This window comes from Sphaeramia orbicularis, chromosome 5 (assembly GCF_902148855.1).
Source record: "Sphaeramia orbicularis chromosome 5, fSphaOr1.1, whole genome shotgun sequence".
NCBI classification, from domain to species: domain Eukaryota; kingdom Metazoa; phylum Chordata; class Actinopteri; order Kurtiformes; family Apogonidae; genus Sphaeramia; species Sphaeramia orbicularis.
The window spans coordinates 577964-597608 of record NC_043961.1 but is presented as its reverse complement, the minus strand read 5'-3'; the positions used below and the strand labels follow the sequence as shown (position 1 = coordinate 597608).

The window sequence follows — 19645 nt, the reverse complement described above, 5'->3', positions numbered from 1 at the left end:
TATAAAGATAGTTTTGCAGCACCTGGAGGGTTCAAATTCAAATGTTTTGAACTATTAGGGTCCAAATACACAAATAATGCTGCGTTTCCACTATGTGGAACCGACTCGACTCGACTCGACTCGACTCGGGTACCAGGTACTATTCCTGGAGGCCATTTCCATTACAGGATACTACCAAAGTTACAGTACCTGGACACCAAAGCTCACGCCACCGAGGACAGAACTGTGTGAACCTCCCTGAGCGACCACAGAGTGTAGTTTTACAGACTGTCATGTGGGTTAACCTCCTGGTATATTTACTGTAAACTTCTGCATCTGTTTGTTTAAGATGGCGTGTCGCACACTGATGACGCAATGACGCAGAAAGAACTCCCTGACCAACCAGTGGTCTGCAGTGTTTACACGTCACATTGTAGTATCTCTTGGAACCTCAGAAGAGTAGATACCAAAAAACTAGTACCAGGTATCAGATTCCAGGTTGTTTTCATAATGGAAACATAAAAAGGCCAAGATGAGCCGACACCACACAGTCAAAATGCACCATAAATGAACCAAAGACTAATAAAAGTGGGTTTAGCAAAATATGACCCCTTTAAATCTAATCATCAGCTGATTTTTATGTGAAATAAGACAGTTTTATTTACATTAAATATAGAAATGCATCCAAAATAAATGGAACATCTAGAGGAAAATAAAATCATTCAAAAATAGAAATATGAAAAAAGAGAGCAAATAACAGATGAAATCCTAATGCAGAGCGTAATGTAATGGTTGAATGAGTAAAGCCGTCCTGAATTTATTAACAGTAAATACAGTGAATTAAGAATTAACGAAGAGTTCAACCACAGAAACATCAAAGATGTTAATGGATTTATAAATACCCCCCTTTAGGACAAATGGAAATAAAGTTTGTGTCACATAAACGGTACTTCTTTATTATTATACTTAGTTTTCTATTAAATCTACTACCATGTGAGTAGAAGTGTTATTGATCAGGACCTTTTCTGATCAGATTCATTAATCAATCAGAAGGAAGGACTCTGGTCTATGAAGGAAAAGTCTATACCTGACAGATGGGTTTGGAGAAACATCTGATGATCAGGCCATAACTTTCTGTGTTACGCTGCCACCTACTGGTCAATGTGGGTTAAAAGCTTCGATTCTCCACAAAGAGTCTCTGAATTTACAGTCTGAACAAGACAACAAAATGACTAAAAGAATCACCTGGATATTGATAGGAGCTAATGGGACTACTGACCTGTTTTGTGTCACATGACTGGTCACATGACTGGTCCATCCCAGTATTAATTCTGTTCCTTTTGTCCAAAAGAATCCAAGGTTCACAAATGTCAAAAGTGTTTTTCCATAAAATTATTCCAGTTGTGAAATGGTTCCTGTAAAGTCCATTGTTTGTCTGTAGTAAATCCTCAGGAATGTTTCCAGTAAAAGCGTTTGGCTCAGTTTGGATCGGTTTGGATCGGTTTGGCTCAGTTTGGATCGGTTTGGCTCAGTTTGGCTCAGTTTGGATCGGTTTGGATCGGTTGGTCACCTGACACTAAAAGTCCACAGCTCCTTTTAGGTTTTACCTAGAAATCTAAAACTTCCTCCAGGTGTAGATGACAGGATGTAGAAGTCAGTAGATACTGTTGTGTGTCTGGGATAAGGCACGGTAAAGTTAGCTCAAATAATGTAAACCTGACGTAGTCCAGGTTGTAATTTATCCACTAAAACTAAAACAGGGAATGTTTTGAAACTAGAGGTTATTACCTTTAAATGAGGTGTCACTGATTAATTTAGTCCTTGTGGTTCTTCACTTCTAAGATTTGAAACTTAATAAATTAGAGAAAACACTAATTAGATGGAAGGAACAGGTTAAACTGTAAATAAATATGGATTTGACGTTTAATTGCAATAATTAAGGATATCTACTAATAGGAATGTGGTCATCATAACATTTTTGACCTTATCACTGAAACTTGAGTAAAAATCCTTTTACACTTAAGTCTAATTTGATAAAACCATGAACAATAATTATATAAGAAAAAGTATTTTAATAGGAAGTAATTTTATTTATTTTTTTATTACTTACTTATTACTCAACTTAATTACCCACTGAGTTGATGTGTAACAGGTTGAAGGTCAGGTCTGGTCCCAGGGGTCGGACCGATACTGAATATGAACATGTTTTATTTCAGTGGTGGAAAAGTGGAACTCCCTTCCTCCTAATATCAGACAGTTGGACAGCTATGCATGATTTCAAAAACACCCAAAGCTTTGGTTAAAACCCACACAAATGTGCAATCATTAATATTTGCACTTGCTTCACTAGTTTGTTCTTTGACACCCATACCCACTGTTTCCAAAACTTATGATTGTGTTTATAACTTTAATGTATTACTTTTACTTTGTCTTAATTGTTCGTCTGCCTGTTTAATAGACTTTGTATATCTTCTTATGGCTCTAGCTTTGTATTAACTGCTGGTTGCCTGCCCAGGGACTACAGATGCTAATTAACTGTTAGCTAACTCTGGTGCAATTGTAAAATTGTGCGTTATCCCTGTAAAAGAAACGATAAACTAAACTAAACTACGGACAATTTGACCCAAATGGTTAATTTTCATTAATTTGAGATATAAAGGCTTTGTTTTTATGCTTAAGCTACTGAGCTTTTTTTAGAATGTGTTGCAATAATTGAACTTGTAATAGGTTTAAGTCGTCTGTCTGGGTTTATACAACACCAGTCCAGTAGGTCTGACATATTTGGACGCAGAAATGCTGTGAGTTCGTTCGCTTTACTTCTCTAAGTCTGAACTGTGTGGAGGTGTTTTTCTTCTTACCGATGATGCACAGTCCCTCCTTGGCTCTGGTGATGGCCACGTTTATCTGGTTTGGATCTCCCACAAAGCCCAGGTGTTTGGAAAGCCACCCCCTCTCTGGTTCGACCTCCATCTCTTCACTTGGTACCGAGCACACGGTCGATATGATCACGTAACGCCATTCACTTCCTACAAGGAAACACGCATAACATTACAGGACGAACCAGAGGTCTTTCTAACTGGAATAAAACCCTGAACATCTACAGGTTTTCAGAGGCTCAAACTACTTGGATTTCATATGATCTTGCTTCTTCTGTGGATGTATCCTGATGACCTGCATGTTGAACCCTGACACTACACAGACTGGATGTTCGAAGGTCCAGGAGTTTTTTGACACCTTGGCTTTTCGTGACGGTGGTGACAGTGATTCCCTCCATCTTCTTCTCCTTCAGCTCCATTTTGATTTCCGATACTTGGGCGTTGTAGGGCGATATGATCACGATGCCCTGCTGTTGGATCTTGGCGTTCTCCACCAGCATCTGTGCTATCTCCACCTTCAAAGAACCAAATAATGCATATGGTTGGAAGCAGCGCTCAGCAGGTTCAGACTGTTTTCAGATGCACGGTCAAAAATTAAAGAACAAAAAAACCTGAAATCTCACACCACTGGGACTTGGGCCGACTCGACTCAACTCAACTTTAAGAACAACCACTATTTAAAAAAAGTGCTGTACATTAATCACAAAAACAAAACTATAAAACAAAAAATATAAAACAATAAAAAGAGTAAAAACAATAAAAGCACTAAAGCAAAAGCAGAGTTTCATGTTGGATCAAAAGGAGTAAAAAGAGGTTTTAAATTTTAGAATTGGACAGTGAAGGGGCGTGTCTAAAGTGCAAAGGCAGGTAATTCCATAAATTCCCTTTGACCTGTCATGTATTTCACTTTTTTGAGTCTTGTGATAAAGCACTACCTTTGGGTTGACTGGGATCAAATCTTTTGTGACGCATTAGGATTTTATTTCTAGTTACGGAGTTTTGTGTCTAACAGAAAACTGAGCGAAGGCGTAACACAAGAATGGTGATGATCCCACGTTCATGTTCTGGTTAATACTGGATCTAGGTTCTGATGACAGATCGAAATGCTTTGACAGATCTATTTCCAAAGTCAAAGGTTTCACCCACACTAAAGCATTTCAACAATCTCCATCTAAACCTGAAACGCAAGCGAAAAGCAAAGAATAATCACAAATATTTCAACAAACACATGAAACCCAAAGGGGCCCAGTACAGTACCACTTTCTTCCTCTCTTCACGGTTCGCTTTGGAGTTCTCGTTGCCCTTCGCCGTGCTGACGACCAAACTGACCGTCTTTCCTCTGATGTCTCCGAAAACGATCGGCATGGTAACCTTGTCCACCAGCAGGACGCTGTTCGGCTGCTCCACACCGGTTTTAAGCTGTGCGTTATAAAACTCCTCTGATGGGAACCTGCAGATGTCCCTGTGCTGCGGAGTCAAGCAGTTGGAAGATGTGGGTTAAAATGATGATTCTAAGTCCATCCTCTGGATACCAACAGGTCACATGATCTCACCATTCTGTACTGGGTGTCCAGCATCACAGCCCTCTTCTCGTGGGTGGTGTAGTAGCGCTCAAACAGAGACCTGGACATCCCCAACTTTCGCACTTGCTCATTCAACACGATTGGACGTAACTGTTTGTGGTCGCCGATCAACACAATCTGGTGTCATAAAGTACATGTAAGCAGGAAATTCAGTATCACATCAACAATCCAGTTTAGAAAAATATGGTTCAATGATCTGGAGTCAACAACACTTCAGGCCGGTCATCAGAATTCAGACATTTCTAGAAACCATGGATTTGCATCATCCCAGTGTTTTTTGTCACTGTGTCTGTTTACATAACCATAAAAATCCAAACACTGTCAGGAATCAGATAATTGTAATAATCAGATATATATATATATATATATATATATATATATATATATATATATATATATATATATATATATTTATATATATATATATATATGTGTGTGTGTGTGTTGCCCTCTGAGCCATTGCATCAAAATCACATTTTGATGTAAATGTGATTGAATGTAATCTATGTCATCCAATTTTTATGCAATATATGGGCATTAAAAAAAATTGTTTGTTTTTTTTTTTGCATCAAAGAATACGATTTGTTTACACGGCATTTAAAGGGTTACAAACCTGACAGCTGTTGAGTATTTGGTATTTTTGTTTACAGCACAAGTGGATGGAATACAAAAATGTAAAAAAAAAAAAGGATAAAATAAATTGTATGACATTTTTTTTGACATTGCTACGGCCCTGTCCAGATTATGTGCTTTTGGTGATTCCGAAGGGCCTCTGGGTGACGATACCGCAGGGTTGAATACTGATCAACTCCAACACACATCATTTCTTCAGTGATTTCACAGGAGGCGGGGCTGTGGTGATCAGCTGATGAACACACCTTCTCTGGCTTGTTGCAGACCAGTGGGATCATGGCCTGGGGTTCGGTCGCCATTGCGCATTCGTCGATGAGGATCTGTCTTGCGCTGACCGTCTTGGTCAGGCTCGGCGTGGACGCCTGCGTGCACGTGCACAGAATGACGTCGTGTCTTTCCAGCTCATATATACGAGCCTTTTGGAGAAGCTGCTTGTACCTGAAGGGAAAAACCGTCCATGAACATTTTCATTTCACGTCTCATTTGGATGTTAAAAGGTTCCATCAGATTTTTCTGTACATTCTGTACATACAGGAAGTGCATTAAACTGAACTTACTCTTTCACCTCGTCTGCAGTCAGATGTTCCTTTGCCTTAATGCGTTTGTCAAAGGCTCGTATTTGGGTTGAAAAAGGGTTTTGTGGTTCTCTCATGCGGTGATGGAGGGTGATGCTCCTAGAACCATGTCACATATGATGATGTTAGCAAACAAGTTTTATAGCTTTTAAAGGAGTGATATTTATCTTTTTTCAATGGCATTCTCTCTTTTCCCTCATGTCCCTGTGGTCTCCATAAACTGTAAATGCTCTGCTTGGCTCTGAATTCTTCATTCATTCAACTCCACAGGTCCATCTGCAACACTATTTCTGACTAATGACACCACAAAGGGGGTTTGGAGCGCTAGCCCTTTAAATGCACAAGAGACACTTGAGGCCCCGCCCCCTCTAGGTTATTGGCTGTGCTGCTCTGTCCTGTTCAACCAACAACTGAACATTTGAGGTGATGGGCTCCAAGTCTGGACAGATTTTCAGTCTGGACTACAACCGCTGATGACGACAAACAATTACGGAGAAAAACTGGAGAAATGTTGGACTGAAGTCTGGACCTGAAACGTGCAAATGTTGTGACGTAGCTAGTTATAGACGTAACAAATTAAGCAGAAATTCAAACAGGTTGTAGAAATCCACTCAATTTTTGCCCAAATGAAGATAAATATAGTTTTGCAGCAGCTGGAGGATTCAAATTCAAACTGTCTGAACTATTAGGGTCCAAATACACAAAGAAATGAAGCACAGACTAAGAAAAGTGGGTTTAGACAAATATGAGCCTTTAAATATTAAGGATCAGATCCACAGAGATGGATTGTGTTACTAATAGTGTTATGGGTGGGAGGAAGAACCTGGAGATGGCCCACACAGAGGAGACTAGAAAAGCATTGGGAGAGCACAGACCTCCACCAAGACAGATCTGCCCCCCCCCCCCCCCCCCCATCACCACAAAAATTTAATCATTTCTTCCTTGTGCCAGTATCAACATTTCCTGAAATTTTCATGAAAATCTGTCCATAACTTTTTGAGTTCTCTTGCTAACAGACAAAAAAAAAAACCTGGCAAAAACATAACCTCCTTGGCGAAGGTAACCAGATACAAACATATAAATGAAAAATGTGTGGTAAATGGGATTTCAGTGTTCAGTGTAAATGTCCACAGAGTCCACATTCCACAGTGGATGTGGACAATTTAGATCCACATACAAGAGATTGTTCTAAGCTACAGGTGGATCCAACTGGAGGCTAATCAGTCGTTTGGAATTTGGATGAATTTCTGAAAATGTCTCAGTGATGACAGATGGAAAACTGTAGATGTTGTGACCTTGCTGTGACCTTGAACTTTGTCCTACTGGAACCAAAATGGACTGGGTTGGTCCCAGGGCCTAGGCCTATCTGTGGGGAAGATCTGGGAAAGATGGGTGGAAGAGTTTTACACTGAAGATGAACAAACACACAAACAAACACACAAAGCAAAGTGATCACAGTACCTCCTGGTGGAGGTAAACTTGCAGACTCCACACAGAAAGGGCCTCCCCCTGGTGGCCAGTGTTGGAACCAAACCAGAACCTGTGACTATACTAACCACCACACCACTGTGTCAACACCCGATATCATTAAACATAAATTCAATCTAATTCCAGCCTCAGAAACTCACAGATTTGTAGAAAAAGAGGGATACAGTGTGTGACTGAGTTAGTGTTCTGTTTAACTGTGGGATTGTACAAGACCCAAACGCTGTCCTGTCCTCATGTAGATCTGGTCCTGAGTGTCAAAAACCACTGTGATTACATACTGTAACATTTCATTACCGGAGCTTGGGGTTCGCTGGCTCATTGCGGCGTGACATGTGAGAGAACTGAAGTCTACATTCTGGAAAAGGGTAATCCACCATCTCCACTTGTTGACCATAGACCCTGAGGAGTTTTGGCTTTCCTCCGAACTTCAACAGAAACTCTGTTGCCATAGTAACAAACACATGCAGCGTCAGAGAAACAACAGAAAGAATGAAATCCCGACAGGTAAAGAAACTCACCTGCAACGACGTCGACAGACTTATTGGAAGGACCGCAGTAGAGAATGACTGATTTCTTGTTCTGATCCTTCGGGTCCACAGATGTCCACGGGTTCTCCAAGTTCAGCTCAAAGAAGCAGTGCACGATGTACGCTCCGACTATTGTCTTTCCGGTTCCTGACAGACAAGCAAGAGAAATGTTTTATCATTTACAGAAAGAAAAGAAATAATGTTGTTACATCCTCCGCAAGAACTCTGTTATTTTTTTTTTTGCGCAGTTTGTTCTCGACACATCATCCAGACACAACATTTTCCTCATGTGGTGTCCAGCTGCTATTGTGCGCTTAGACATTTGAAGTGGCCGTGGTAAAGAAAGGTTAAAACTTAGCTGGTTTTATTATAGCCATTGGGAAATTTGGTCATCGTGGCGGCATCTGCAGTGACGCAGACGCTAAACTGGTCCGTTGTGGTGAAGAGGGAGCAAGCCGAAAGGCGACGCTCTTCATTTATCATCAGTCTACGTTCCAACCCTCACCTATGCTCATGAGCTCTGGGTAATGACCGAAAGAATGAGGTCACGGGTACAAGCGGCCGAAATGAGTTTCCTCCACAGGGTGGCCAGGCTCAGCCTTATGCCGCGTTTCTACTGCGTGGAACCGGCTCAGCTCGACTCGGTATTCCTGCAGACTGTTTCCATTACAGGGTACTACTGACTTTTCAGTACCTGGTCGTCATAGCGATGTGGCGCGTTACTTCTGTGTCATCTGCTCAGAGTTGCTGATAAACTCGCTTGTTGCGTGTTGTCTCATCTGAATTTTTATGTCGGCCACCAAAGACTGAACCTCCTGGAGCGACCATGGTGTAGTTTTGGGCTGTTCTCATGTGGGTTAATGGATCCACAGATTTACTGTCCACTAACACATCTGTTTTGGTAAAAGGGTGGGGCACAGAGAAAACTGTCTGACCAATCAGTGGTCTGCAGTGTTTACACGTCACCTTTTAGTGTCTGGTCCCCAGACCTGGAACCTCGGTGGAGGTGAGACCAAAAAAGTAGTACCGGGCACCAGATTCCAGGTCCTTTTTCGTAATGGAAACGGAAAAGGACGAGTCGAGTTGAGCTGATACCACGCAGTGGAAACGGGGCATTAGAGATAGAGTGAGGAGCTCGGACATCCAGGAGGGACTCAACTGGCTCCTCCACGTCCAGAGGAGTCAGTTGAGGTGGTTCGGTCATCTAGTGAGGACACCTCCTGGACGCTTCCTGGGGAGGTGTTCCAGGCATGTCCAACCAGGAGGAGACCTCAGGGCTGACCCAGGACACGCTGGAGGGATTATGTCTCTGGACTGGCCTGGGAACGTCTCGGAATTCTCCTGGAAGAGCTGGTGGAAGTGGCTGGGGAGAGGGCTGTCCGGGCTTCTGTGCTGAGGCTGCTGCCCCCGCGACCCAGACCCGGATAAGCAGATGAAGACGGGACGGTACAGGAAATATGGTCTCTGCATTTTACCCACAATCCACACACAGCATTAGCTTTAGGAATTAGCATCAGCACATAGCATACATTAGTATCAGTGAGCTGCAAACTGAAGGCCTCAGGGACCAAGTCCAGACCTGTATCAGCACCGTGGTCAGGGTCCGACAGGAGAATTAACCTACAGCGGTGGAAAAAAGTTTTGTTCGCCCCGTGGATTTGGGATGCATTACCTTAAGAATCAATCTTAAGTCACTGAATTGTGCCAATTATTGTTCCATTTTCCAAACCCACATACTCCCTTCTGCACACTCTCACTTCCATTTTTTGTTGTAAACCAAGGTTATTATCGTTAAAGAAAAACTAACGAAATGACGAAAACTAGAATTGTAAAAACATTTTCATTAACTGAAATAAATAAAACTAGAATTAAAGAAAAAAACTATAACTAACTGAAACTGTACTGTGTGTTTACTAAACTAACTAAAACAGATGAAAATTCTGGATCCAATTCCCTTGGTTTGGTCTTTGTCAATGTCAGATTGATGTTCAGTGGATTTTCTTTGTCTCTCTCAGTTTTCTGTGCTGTCTCCATACGACACTTTTGCTCCGTCACTTGTGTTCACTTGTGGTTTCCAGTCGTCTTCTGGTCCCCACTCTACCTGGAAACATGGAGACTAAAGCAGCAGAGTCCTGTCTGGGATTGATTTGAATACGACCACAGAGAAGAAGAGAAAAGAGACCACTGAACTACAACTGAACTACAACTGAACTACAACTAAACTACAACTAAACTACAACTGAACTACAACTGAACTACAACTGAACTACAACTAAACTACAACTGAACTACAACTGAACTACAACTGAACTACAACTGAACTACAACTGAACTACAACTAAACTACAACTAAACTACAACTGAACTACAACTGAACTACAACTGAACTACAACTAAACTAAAACTGAACTACAACTAAACTACAACTGAACTACAACTAAACTACAACTAAACTACAACTGAACTACAACTGAACTACAACTAAACTACAACTGAACTACAACTAAACTACAACTGAACTACAACTGAACTACAACTAAACTACAACTGAACTACAACTAAACTACAACTGAACTACAACTGAACTACAACTAAACTACAACTAAACTACAACTGAACTACAACTAAACTACAACTGAACTACAACTAAACTACAACTGAACTACAACTAAGCATTTAGGAAAAAAATGAAAACTAATAAAAACTATCAAACCTGCTCTAAAAACAAATTAAAACGAACTGAATTAGAGAAAAAAAAGTCCAAACTAAATAAAACTGAACTAGAATGAAAATCCAGAACTATTAGAACCTTGTTGTAAACAAAAACATTATTTCCAAAATGTTAAGGGTGCCCAAAGCTTTTACCCATGACTGTATATGTACCTATTTTTCTAATGGCTGAGGAAACCAGAGAGAGCAGGAAAACCCAAAACACAAAGGCTCTGGTCTGAGTGGAGGACGTCTGTGGAGGTCTATACATGAGGTTTTTGTGAAGGATGAAATGTCCTAACCAAACATGAACTTTGTTCTAGTTCTTGCCACCTTGACAACATGAACACACTTCTCAGTTCTTGTGCAGTGTGTAATAGTCTTTATGGTAACAGGAGTTGTTGTTCTTACCAGGCGGCCCTTGGATGAGTGTGAAGGTGTTTTCTATAGCTTTATCCACAGCTGTGAGCTGGCTGTAGTTAAGGTCTGACATGCCTGGTATCCGTCTCCGAACCACGGACCCCGACAGTACTGCAAAAATAAAATACAGGCAAAAGAGTACATCAGACACTCAGGGCCAGATTAACACTTCATTGTACCCTGGGCAATAATATTCAAGGGCCCCATCATCACAACCCCAGGATCCCTATAATCTGGCAAAATACAGAATAAGTTCCAGGAATATATGTAAATATACCCCATACTTCAATATCTAACTATCATCAAATGCATTTTGATGTACAAATGTGTAAATGCTCGTAGAACTACAAGTGCACCACTATAGCCTCTTGTCAAGGCCACTCACTTGCATATGATGATATGAAAACAAAACACATTAGCATCAGTATAATCTAAAATTGATCCACTACACTACGTTCTTTAAATTTTCAGCTTTTTTAATGTCCCTCTCCTTTTTTAATTTTCGTTTGGCGCTCCCACTTAGCTGCTTCTCCATGTTTGCAATGTTTTGATTCATGTACGTCACGTATGTCGCGTAGTTCTTGACGTCTCACATCCCGCTCAGTGCACGCACGTTGATTTGCGTCACCGCTGATTCGCTTTTTGGACTGACCAATGAGGAGAGGGTCTGAGCTCACGGTCACAGACAGCAGGAGCAGGGTTTCTGTGCAGTGCAATGGCTCCGGCCAGCGGACAGTTTCATTTATAAGCAAAAGATAACCAGATATTTTCGTTATGCCCGAGCTACCCAGGGCCCTTCAGAGGTCGCGGGCCCCTGGGCAATTGCCCAGTTGCCCATATGGTTAATCTGGGCTTGGAGACACTTGAATGACATCCCACAGGTGTTTCCACAGTTTGCTGCTCATTTTCAGACTTACCTTCTCGTGGAATGCGTAGTCCAAGTGCGATGGCCTTCACAAGGTCACAGGCAACAGGAATGTTACCCACAGCATCCTCCGCCCGTCTGGAAAATATACATCATCAGCAGTTTAATGTCAAACTGTTTTGGGTTGAGGATATAATATTAACATGTTTGGGTCCTAATGTTTTAGTTAAATTAAATGGAGTGAATTTTGTGCATTTAATATGAACTCAAATTTCTGACTTTAATTGATTTTAGGAGAATATTTGGGAAGGATAAGAAAAATATCAGTTCAAACTGCTACCAAATTAAGGAACCTGCTCGAGAAGCAGAAATTCTTCATGAAACAACCCATGTGCTTTTGTACAGTCTTACAGTACAACTATTCAATAATACTCATTAGTTCAAGGAGGTGACGTATTAATGATCCTTTTGCAGTTCCACATGAACCCTCCAGTGTCCTGATCAGAGAGGTCCCTCTTAAACTTTTGGACAAACTCCACTTTCAGTCACTGGAACTGAATATTAGAACAGTTTTCCGCTCAGCAGAACAGACTCCCAGTCATCTGCCTCCTTCAAATCACCACGGAAACACTGGATGAAGGAAAACCAGACCTGGTTCCATCAGTAGATTGTCCTCACTGTTGTTGTTCTGTGTGTTTTTTAGGATGTTTTGTCTTTTGTCAGCTGTCTTTCCTGTCACCTGCCTAAAGACTACAGATGGAAATGAGCACTGCTGCTACAATCTGACAGATTTACAGCTGACACTGTTGTAGATGTTCGTTAATATGCACTGTCCCTAATAATAAATAATAAATAACCACCAGAAGTGTGTAATCTGTGCATTACTGTAGTAATGTCAAATGTTTTTCAGTTGTTTTTAACTTTTTCTTTCATCAACTTGAGTCATAAACAAAAACACCAATACTTAATTCCTGTTGTATGTTTTAACCCCTTAAATATCATGTTTGTAATGTAACTCTCTCTGAACTCCTAATAACACACAACACCAAATACACACTGTTGTCACTTTATCCACCTGCTAATTGCACTGTTAATTACTTACCATTACACAATAATAATTACCATAACAGGTACTGTTATAATCTCACACAGTATATTGTATATTTTGAAACTTTATCTTACTTGTTTATTCTCTCTTACTTGTTTATTTTATTTATTTTCCACTGCATGCTTCTTATCTACTCCATGTTTTATGTTTGCACCAAACCACTAAAGTAAATTCCTGGTAATGTGAATCCTGTTTATTTACATGCTAATAAACACAATTCTGATTCTGTAAACAAACCATGTTTTTTGGTGCAAACATTCAAAACACCTTTTTTTTCAATATACTATATAAAAATTGGATTACTTTGTTTGTTTGTTTTTTGCAGCCTGGCATATGTCAATGATTATCCGCTACACTGGTCAATATGCATTATTATTTTTTGTTCTAGGTCAAATGCTATAATCCTAATACTCAGTGTTTCCTGTGGAACTCAGTGTTATTATATATTATACATATGTATAATAAGTCTAATGTGATGGTGATGATGTTTTGTATCAAATGAATGGCGTGGTGGCCAGGACTTTCTCCTGGTGGTGCACCATGGGAAAACTTTACCAGCAGTAATGCTGCTAATACGAATACTAATGTTACGTTTGCTGTAGTGCAGGGCTCACCAACACGGTGCCCGTGGGCACCAGGTCGCCCACAGGGCCCACGCGAGTGGCCCGCAGGCCTGTTCTAAAATAGAACTAGTTCAGGGTTCTCCAACACGTTGCTCGCGGTCTACCGGTGGTTCGCCAGTGGTCACTAATATAAGAACACAAAGCTGATTGGTCATTTGGTAGAACAGGTCTAAATTTCCACCCAATCAAAATTACAAGTGTCCCCCTCCCGAGATGAAACGGTCAACTAGCTGTCAATCAAACTTTAGTGCTGGTTTGCTGTCTGTCATTGGAGAGGGGCGGGCCCAGGATGAGCCAGATGCCAGGCAGGTAGTGGGTTTAGCCCCGCAACCATGTGGACGGAGTTTAGTCAGGAGTTATTTTCACCAACGATGAGGCACGGACTAATGTTTGACTAATGTGAAAGACGAGTGTGTGTGTGTGTGTGTGTGTGGTGCGTTCTGGAAGTCCGTAAAAGATGCAACGTGGAGCAGAACTTCACCAAAGTTCACAGCAGCTGTTCTGGAGGTCTCCAGTGGGAATCAGCCTCCGTGAACAGAAGGTAAAAGAGCTGAAAACTCCAGTCCAAACCAACAGTCCATGTTCAGTAAACTGACCAGGACCAGCTCCAGCAGAACCATCAGTGAAGTGGTCCACATCCTGGACCAGCACAAACATATGTGTTCTATCTGCGCATGCGCTCAGACAGCTGCAGTCGGACCTGAACAGGTGCGTCTGCGTTTGACTCCAGTGTGAGGACTGTAGAAGTGACGGGGACGTTGCATTCATGTGCACAAAGTTCTGGTTTTAATTCATGTTTTGACAAAATATGTGAATTAGAAAAGGTCAAATCCTTCAGAAAAACAGCAGCACATGCTGGTGAAGTTTATTGTGTGAGTGACAACGTTCCTTTTCACAGTTTCAGAGTATTAAAATGCACATACAGGTGTGTATTTGTTTTAGTAATTCTATAAAAATATGCAGGATTGTTCCATTCATAATTTCTGACATAGTATTAAAATATTTAGGAATACAGCAGCAAAGGCTTGTATTTGTTTTTTTCTACTTTTGATTTTCTTAAAGTAAAATAATAGTTTCATATTAAACACTTTTTAAGTATTGTAAATGTTAAAACAAAGATATATAAATAAATAAAATAAATGAAGAGCACAATGTTACAAACGTATGATACAAAATATGTGTATAAAAATAGCTATGTAAATAAATGCTGCTAAATTAGAGTAGCCCTCCGGCAACTTCATTAGGTAAAAGTAGCCCAGAGAAGAGAAAAGGTTGGAGACCCCTGCTGTAGATAATGCTGTTCATAGCTTATTAAAATACACCATCTAGTGGCCATTGTCTGTGTACTTTGTGTAGAATAGTAGAAGAAGAATTAGACAGGAAGTCATTAAAACATTCTCACCGCAGTACATGACAGCTCTACTTTCCTTTAGTTTCTTTTATTTTGGTGTTTGTTAAAGCATCGTCCGTAAGTACTATACGGTAGAAATGATTGCACACTTTATACATTGTTGTTTGGTTGTGCATTTGAGTGTCGGAATGTTCTTAATGATCTCTAAAATGTATAAAAGCGGTACACTAATCGTTATGCTAACCGTGATGCTAACCGCGATGCTAGCGGTCTCAGCTCATTGTTCATATGTGGATGTACTGGTTGTATTCTGTGATCATTTTTAGACATGATTACTGATATGGATATTTCCATTTTTTCTGTATCATTACAGTTTCACAAAAAATAAGAATATTCAGTAAATTCCATTGATCATCCCCCGGAGTCCGTGAAGTTTCTGGATTCATGATTAGCTGTTTGGAAAGCTGCTTCAGCAACTAGTGAGGCCATTTACAACTAATACCACCATAAAATGTGTCAGTGTGCATTATTTACTCACTTTGGAGAAGGGTGCTGGTGGAGTAATTTTCCATTGTTTACAATGTGCGGCTGATTTTAGTGGCTGGATCAGAAATGTAAAAATCATGGAAAAATTAACTCTTGAATTCTCACCTAATGCAAATTGTGCAAATAATAAGACCTTTTATAACATGAAGTGCAAAGTGTGCACAATATGCTCACCTGGATACTGGAAGCTTAAATAGTGTCATGAATCAGTGTAAAGCGTAGATGGGGGTGAGTGAAATGTGGACTTACATGTTGGAAGCATCTTCGGGATGATTTCAACAGTGAAACTTGTGTTGCTCTTGTAGATACAGTCAGGGATGTTTTTCATCGGTAGATAGTTGATGTAGAAATTCACCGTACGTCCAGAGTCTGAAGGGCTTTTCTTCTCCTTGTCTTGTGTTGTGACTCCATGAGCCACCCATGTGAATTTGTCAGGGTCCACCAGAGCAGGATGTGACTCTTCCAGAGTTGAAATCAGGTCCAGGCCTCTTTTTCGTACGCACAATAAACACTTTGAAAGGTTGCATTCGATGGCCCACTCCTCGATCCGCGTTGCGGTAAGAAGAAGCTTCCCGTCAGCGTGTCTTCCTGATGACTGAATTTTCACCACCAGGTCTTCGATGATGATGCTGTTGCCTTCACGGACCGCAGAAAAGGCAGATTCCATCTTACACAGGGGTTTCCAGATGTTCACATAGTCTCCGGACTCCGATAGTATAGCTTTGAATGATTATCAGCAGGCTGTGAGAAGCAGGTGATGGGGTTGTGGACGTGTTCCACACAGACCTCAAACTTTGGTGTGATGTTGACCAACTGAATTGCAGGTATCAGGTAAGCCCTCTTTAACTCAGATGTCATTTGGACCCTGAAGGGTGTCGCCTGGTCGCAACAGGAGACTGATGTCAACCTCATGCTCCTCCTCCTCTCCCTCCTCCTGCTCAGAAGGACATGAGTTGATCTGGGTTTGAGGAAACACTGGCTTAGTCTCTGCAGATAGTATGAGCTTCTTTGCATCATCCCATGTTTCTTTCTTAATTGCTTCAATGGTTGACTTCCACATTTGTCCTGGAAGTTCAATGCGTGGGCCACAGTCTGGAGGTGTTTTCAGCTGTTGGTGGAACTCTTCTTTGTTTGCTGCGTAGATCCTCCTCCTCCATAGGAGTGTGATGCAGTGCTTGTCCTCATCATAAAGTGGTTGATCCTCCAGTTGCAAATCTCTGTACATGACTGGAACATTCTCTGGAAAGACGTTCTTGTTAAAAGGAAACGCCACCAAAAAGCTCTCTGTGTCCGGCTCTGCATTTACCACAAAGGCTAGTTTTGGCACGTTCTGTTTCCTCATGCTCACTGCGTATGATATTTTTTCAGCCTTTTTTCATACTCACTGGCGTCCTTCATCTTCTGCTCGAAGGGGTTGCACAGAGATGTAATCTGCATTGTTGTGTATGGGACATTCTTCTCACATATGACAGAGTGTAGAAGCCTCTGCAGAACGACGTCCATGTACCTGCGAATTGGCGAAGATGCGTAAGTGTAAGGGTTCACTTTCAGTGAGTAGTGTCCAACCTTCGCATCCTCCGACGAGTTGGAGCGGATGAAATAAGCTTTATTGAGCACTTTCTGAACTGATTAGTGAGCGGAATAAGCTGAGGGTGGATGTCATCTGCAGCAACCAGGTCCACCATTTTGTCGATATCATTGTCTCTTGCGGCTCTTTGGATGTCTTCCCAAACCTTGGGGAGAATGTGGAACTTCTCACAGGTTGTGTCTTCTTCATCACAGTCAACTTCATTCCACACACAAAAGACACTGGTATGAGTTCTGCACATTCTGTCTGAATTCTTCAACCTTGTCGACATACCGGTCGTTTCTGGCAGCGGAGAGGTGCCAAACTCCTTGTTTTTGTGGATCTGGTCAGTTTCTTGGATGTCTGGACATTGAACGACACATTGAGCTCTTCGATCATCAGATGGGCTTTGCGCTGCCCTGGCCGTCGATCTTCATCTGGTTGAGCGTAAACCCAGTTCTTAAGCCTTCTCTTCCGTTGAGCTTTGCAAAACGATAAAGCGATCATGACACAGCATTCTACTGGGTCAAAGTTGGGTTCTCTTTGCGTCCTGTGGTGATTATTTTCTCTGCTTCCTTATATGACAGTTTCCTGTCTGATCTAATTGTTGAAAGCTGGAACTTGGGTTCTCCTTCGACTTCGTATGTTTTTTGTCAACTCTGAACAACAGTGAAACCACCCTGCGGTCCTTGTTTGGCAGAAGGCTGAAGTGTTCCTTGATTAACTTGGGAGGGAAAACATATCTTTGGGTTTTTCACCGCTGCTACCGCTGTAATATGTTGTACCGCGGTGTTTTGCATCTTCATCTAATTTCCCACCGTGAGTCACGAAGCTCGACCACGTCTGCGATGTGGACTCCCACCTCATAATGGTCTCTATCTTCTCTGACGCTGATGGCATCATCCAGGTCTTCAGCAACTTCTGGATCGATGGTGAAAGTTGTAACCTCACGCATGTTTTTCCTGAGGGACTTGTCCTCGTCCTCTGTGGAAAAAACCGGTGAGTGGCGTATATTGTAGATGGACTTTAAATTCTTTATTCAGAAGTCTGAGTCCATGTCCAAAGATGGTCCAGCTGGAAGAATGTCTATCACCTTGCCCAATGGACAGAAACCAGTCTTCTCTCCAGCCAATCACTTGCACCAGAAACACATATTCTGTTTGAGGCTTTCGTTAAGAGGTTCAGACGCTACAATTGACCAGTATCCATCAGTTTGCTCCCATATTGGAATGACGTTGCGGTTTCCTCTGCTGATCAGGATGCGGATCTTCGGGTCAGATTTTTGTGATGGGCACCATCATCCGTCTGATGTACTTGTCATCATAGTTTTGACTCGGTTTGCTGTGAATCTACATCTCCAATGTGCACACGAGGACCCGTGCAGTTCATCCTCCTTGGTGATGCTGACCACGGTCGCTGTCTGTACGATGACCTCGTCTCCGGTGAATGCCCTTCCCAGGCTCCGCCTCCCCTTCACCCTGATGCGTGTGTTGGGACTGTCGAATGGGAATGACGTAGCCTGATTGTATGTCTCTCTGACCAGTGTTCCATGCTTGAACATCCGTGGTGTTTTGTAACTAACGCTAAAGCTCTGGGTCAGGTCAGTGCTGTCATACGATGGACTGGAGTTCGAAGCTTTGGAATCGAAAGCCATCTTCTGCTGAACCACACTCTGCTGTAACGCTTCATAACCAGCCTTTACTCTTGCAGAATGGCATCAGTTAAAATGCTATTTTCTTCCACAGGTTTCCCACTTTTGAAACTTCGCCATTTCTGCAACTTCTTTTTCAAAGAAGTCTTTGGTGAAATACTGCGGGGTTGGCGCTGTGATTGTTGATGCAGTGGTCAATGAAGTTCTTCCAGATCTGTGAGCATTTGCCGAAGCAGCAGAGCGCGATGGCGTCGCCGACCGCGACCACCAACGACTGAGCTCGAGTCATGGCGGTGTGTCAGCACACGGGCGTCGTTGAACAGCTCCAGACCGGGCAGGTGAGAGGTTTCCAGGCTGTCGCGGGTGTGAACGGAGGTGATGATGATGCTCCTGAACTGTCTGCCTGTTAAACCATGAGGAAAAGTCAACATGTGAACCGGGATGGATGATGAACCACAACCATAATTATCTTCACATAAACATTTTATAATTAAAATGAGATTGATTTCACTATAACCCTTAACGGTCTAGATCAGGGTGTCAAACTCATTGTAGTTCAGTTCCACATTCAGGCCAATGTAACCTCAAGTGGGCCGGACCAAAAACAATAATAACTTATAATAATGACAACTTCTATTTTTTGTCTTTGTTTTAGTGCAAAAGAACAAACCAAAAAAAATCAAAAACATTAATTTATGAAAATATTACATTTACAAACTATCCAAACAAAAAAGGTTTGAATAACCTGAAAAAACTGAAATTTCTTAAGAAAATTAAGTGCAATTTTAACAATATTATCCCTTAACTTATACATGTGCATGATGGATCAGATCTACAAAGGCACAAAACATTTAGTAACAACCAGAATATTGTTAAATTGCACTGAATTTTCTTGAGACATCTCAGGTTATTCTCCTTTTATTGTTAAAGGATAATTTGTTCATGTAAATATTTCATAATTTAATGTTTTTATGTTATTTCTGCACTATACCAAGAAGAACATTTTTAAGTTGTCATTATTCATCGCATAACATGATATTTTTTCCACATTAACCAAGAAGAAAATTTGGAGTCATTATGTAGAGGTCATTCTGTGATTATTTTCCTTGAGATCACAATGGTCTGTATGTGGAACTTGAACTAA

The 19645-nt window shown here is 41.4% G+C and overlaps 1 pseudogene; it reads right to left on the bottom strand.

Annotated features, from left to right (window-relative positions):
- Nucleotides 1–19645, bottom strand: part of LOC115419886 (helicase with zinc finger domain 2-like) — a 39670-nt pseudogene that overhangs the window by 2036 nt on the left and 17989 nt on the right.